Source organism: Meleagris gallopavo, chromosome 1 (assembly GCF_000146605.3).
Source record: "Meleagris gallopavo isolate NT-WF06-2002-E0010 breed Aviagen turkey brand Nicholas breeding stock chromosome 1, Turkey_5.1, whole genome shotgun sequence".
NCBI lineage: Eukaryota > Metazoa > Chordata > Aves > Galliformes > Phasianidae > Meleagris > Meleagris gallopavo.
The window spans coordinates 63,879,612-63,884,913 of record NC_015011.2 but is presented as its reverse complement, the minus strand read 5'-3'; positions in this window follow the sequence as shown (position 1 = coordinate 63,884,913).

Here is a 5,302-nt window from a genome sequence, read left to right as displayed (position 1 = left end):
TACCCTACCCTACCCTACCCTACCCTACCCTACCCTACCCTACTTTAGCCTATTCTAGCTTAGCCTAGAGTAGCACAATAATTGTTGGGTTTCTGAATATTGCAGGTTTAGTGAGTACACTGGGACAATAGCATAAGTAAGATATGACCTACAAAAACAAAGTAGTGAGCAGTTATGACACACAACATGAGCTCCTTAATTATGTTTTTAATATGGCAAGTCAAGCAGTGGAATTACAGCAGACCTAAACAGCTTTTAGCAGGTGTTTACTTTTGACAAGTGTTTTCATGAAGACAAATTGTGTCAAGCAGCATGTTCAGCTCACATATTCGTCTGTTCCCTGAGGCTTTAAGGGCTGTCCTTGATATTCAGATGGAGTCAGGGGAAAATTTCCATCTCTTAATGTTACCTACCTGACTTTAAAGGGAGTAAAGTAAAAGAGACAGACAGAATGTGAGACACAGCAGAGATTATCCAACATCTTGTGCCTGTGTGGCTTTGACTTGGGCCAGTGAAGGTCAGACACACTGCTGAAGAGTCTCTTGTATGCAGCCTGGGTTTCTGGTTAATACTGCTGGAGATCATTTGCTGGCTAACTAGCAACAACACTGAAAGCTGAGGAACTTACTGAGCAAAAGCAAAGATTGCCAGAATAGAATTGGAGCTTTCAGCAGTAATGTGAGATTGCCAAGGACATAGCTCTGGATGACATACCTAGGGTTATTTTAGCAAATGAGTGTTTGTAATGCAATGTAGATGTACACAAAAAGACACCACAGACTCGAGAAAAACAGTGTGCCTCATGTATAGCATTATGCATAAGAAAGAAACCATTGCAATTTTGCTCTGTAAAGACACAATGTGAGCTATCTTATATTGCTTACAAAATAGCTTAGACATCACAATCAACAAGAAATAGTTTTCCTATTATTATTCTAAAATAATTTGCATCGTAATGGAGCAGCAAGGCCTCAATCAGGAAAATGACCCCACTGTACCGAGTGCTGAGCAGACCATGGATAATAGCTCTTTCTTGAGTTCAATTTATTGTGCAGTGAAATGTTATAATTAGGACATGGAACCTATCAAATAAACCTGTGTTTAGAGAAAAGAGTCTAAATATATTTTCATCAAATGTCCAGGAAGCAATAGACTGCTCTTAAAGCTTGTCTCAAAAGGTAGGCAGCAGCTATATGAATCCATTGTGTGTGTAATGAAGCTGTCCAAAATATTCTTTGGGATAATGAACTATCACTCCCAGTACAAATCATAACACATTCTTCTGTGTAATAGCACAGGCACAACTGAACTGAAAAATGGCTCAGGCACTGAAATATCGGCCCTTTCCAGCCTCGTCCCTTGTTCTGGATATCAGATTAGAGATTGCTTGATTTTCTGGAGCTGTTGATAGATTACAGGCAAGAGTCTTCACGTTGTTTCTTTTTTTTCTCTGCGTGCTGTTCATTTTGTTTTATTTTGTATTCTGTTTTGCTTTATCTTGGTTTTAATGATCCATTTTTGCCTTTCATTGCTCACATTTCAACACATCCATGTCTGCTTGGGCTGAAGGAGGTAGACTACCTCCTGTCTTCCGGAAAGATACAGACATTTCTGAGCAAGGAGAGGCCACATGCTAGAATTTGAGGTGGATGGGTACATGCAGAACCTTCTCTTTGGTTTGAGGTACTTTTATTTTTCTGATAGCCAGTCTATTTTAATCTTTTCAATGGTAATGATGTGTGAAAGGGATGATTTTACTTTTTATTGAAGCAGTGAAAACATATTTGCAAGGAGAGAGTAAAGGAAATAAATTTTTCATATACTTTCACTATCGTTTCTATGCTCATAATACTCAGAATGCTTTGGCTGAGAAAGGACATATATTTATATATAGAAAAAAAAAAGCACACAAACAAAAAACAAAAAAGCCACAAGCAGAGCAGTGTCATGTTCTGAGAGGGTGAGAATAATTGAGACACAAAAGAAATTGACAGACTGATTTCTTCATCCTGATGTAAGAAAATTTAGCTATATATTTACAGGGCCATTTTGTAGTCTGACCCCAAACCAAAAGGACTCGTTGTGTTAATGATTTCCCCTTTGGTTAGCTGTCACAAGCAAAGAATACAGCAGCCAGCTAACATCCAACAAACACTGACTTCCTCCTCAGGAGAAGCAGTAAGCCATTTCGTAGTTACATCAGCAGAAGTGGGCTTTTTGGCATAAATGTGGAGAGAAACTTGAACAACTGAATATTTTCACTGCTTTGATACACAAGCATATTTGGGGGTATATGGGGCACATAATCTGTTTAGAACTATGTCTGTAATCTGTTAATGTGCCTTCTACTGAAGGGTGGATTAATTTTGCTTAGCTCTAGATGTCTGCCAGGTATTCATTCTTTAAAACTCTTTATATCTGCTGAACAAAAACTTGTATTTTTAGTGATCAAATGGCCCCAATTTGTTTAAATGTCTTTTTGATGTGTTGTAAGAGTTTTCTTCTGTTAATAGTAATTTCTGGTTATAGTTCAGCAATTTCTATATAACTTCATGTTCAAAAATGCATGCATTCTAGTTAGTCTTTAAAAAGTACCTTAGAATATAAAACTCCATAATAGCCAGAAAGTAATGTCACTCTTTATCCATGTGCGAAGTTTTTCCCCTTTCCCTCAGGCAAAGGGATGAATCTATAGCATAGAAATCACACTGTTTCTAGTCCAGCATTTTCATTATGGGTTTTTGTCAACGAGTCTATGGGATCATCTGTGTTTGATCATTAGAGAGGGAATTCATATCATTATTTACATCTCACAGTCTGTTGGAATTGAAGTGACCTCATCAGGTTGGAGGAAAATAATTCAGTAGGTCCACCCTTTTCCTGATGTCAAGGAAAGAAAGGTCAACATCAGTAACATATGATCGAGTTTAGCAAGTTGAAGACACCCAGGAAATTAACAAGATAGATTTTCATCACCTCTTGTTTTTGATTTCAAGTCTACACTGAATGAAAATCATCATCTGTGTCTGCCAGAAGATACTTCAAAGAGACAGTAACCTCTGCCTGGCTCAGTCTGAGATAAGTGTTCATCTCAAAAATCCGCTTCTCCTTTGCCAGTTCAGCAAAGACAAATGAGCATTGATGAGATTCAAAGTTTATTGATTAGGATAAGACCATGAGGAATTTAGTATGAGTCGAAAATGTTTTTTGATGACCACTTCCTCACTGTAGTCCATGAAAAGCAGATGAAAATGATGCAAAGAAAATTTTTACTCAGAGTGGACAGAAGCTGAGGTTTTGTTTCATTTTTGTTTCATTTTGCCATTACCAGTGACAGAAGCCCTTGTTATTTCAGTCAGGTGCACATTTTTTTTGAGGAGTGCGAAATGTCAAGGAGATCCCTTCAAAAAGATAGGAAGTGTTATAAAGAGAAAAAATCAGTTCAGCAAGATTCAGTCTCTAGAAGTCAAGCTTACAGTGCATTTCTCATCATCAGTGGCATAACAGTAAATCTCACAACATTTCTAGGGCATATATGGCATATTGGAAGAGTGAGAATGCAAGTCAGCCTATTTGAGATCTTCTATATAGTGCTCAAGGGATTATATAAATTTCACAGTAAAAGAGACTGCTTCTGTTATGTTACTGTACCTTGCTTTTGTTAGACACTGACTGATTGCAGAGTCAGTTCACTGTTCCTGAAGAAGAAAGGATTTGGAAGAAAGAAGCAATATTCTTATTCTGGAAAGTGATCTAATTTTATGAATGTACATTTCAGAAATGTAAACAAAGAAAGAAAGAGAGAAATTTGAAAAGAACAAGACAACCTCTTCACATAAGCTACTATTGTAGCTTGTTATTTCTATGTTTTCACTTAAGGCAATTGCAAGGTAGTCAGACTAATCCTCAGAGAATAACTCTAATTCCTTGTTTGTGGACCTCTTAACCTGGCATATGAATAGTGTCACAATATCACACAAGCTTTTTGACATGCATGTGTATACAATGTAGAGCATGAGTAAGAAGTAGATATTCCAGTATCCATTCTAGACTCTTTGAAATAATTCTATAGTCCTGGTCACACCATAGTGGGTTATCCAGTGTATCCACTGTAATTCTTATCTTAGAAGAGCTGTTGATCCCTTTAGTTCTCATTATAAGAGAAGGAAAGTCTGGTTCTCTAGAGCAGAAGAGGCAGTAGTGAAGGAAGGAAGTGTGCCACCCGCATTCATGAATCACTGGTTCCTATAAGACCTTCCTTGGAAGGTCTGTTCGGGGCCTACTGTTACTGTTGACTTGTCTCTGGTTTTAGCCTCCTGAGATTTCCTTATGATCCTCGTAACCTGCAAAATGAACAGAGGTAGGAGTATATGGTTACTTCTGCCAGGCAGACAAGTTCTATTTGATCAGCTGTAGGGAGAAGTGGTGTCATCCAAAGTGGAATCACAGGATAACCTCCTAACAGTTTTGAGATCCTGGCAAAATGTTCCAAGAAATAAAATTCTGGAAAAAGAACTCCTTTTATTTTTCCCACTACTTTCTCCTGTTTGAAGGCATGTGGCTGTACTGCTGTGCTTTGTATCAGTTTCTCTTCTCTGTGTGCATTATATTACAGATTTGCACAGATACATAGCTCAGGTAACTAGTTAGAGTGATTTAGTACTTACTATTGGCCGTGTCCAAATAGCTGAGTCTATCCATTTTTAAACAGTAGCTATGTAACAGGAGAACTGCATGAATGTTACCGTAAACAAATACATCTCCCTAGACTTCATAAACCTTTTTTTTCTTTTTCTTTTCATAAAAGGAAGAATCACTAAAGGAAGAACATTTATATATACTGCACTCTAAAAATCTCTGCCTTTGGAAGATCAGGAGGTCAAAGGAATGTGTGGATTACAAAAGCAAGGAGATAAATTCTTGGAAGAACAGTCCAAATACAAGTACAAGGGAATATAAGTCTTCACTCTGAGAAGACAAAACACCTCCTTTTAGAGAATAGAAAATAAGCAACCAACTCTTGTCCTAAAGGGCTCTCTATCCTCCACTGTCTGTGAAAGGATGCACAAAGCTTCACTAAGCTGCAACTACATTACTTTAGAACTTCGAATTTGAATTGTATATAGTATATCTAAGTGCAAACCCAAGCCCTTGAACGGTACCTTTGAAAGTAATGAGAAAAATCAGCAGTGAGGCAGTGCATGTCCTTTACTCTGGTTTTGTAATTCTTTGGAGTCCATTGCTCTCAAATGACCTATTTATCTGCATGGAGCTAGGAATGTATACAAGATGTGGCAGGGTG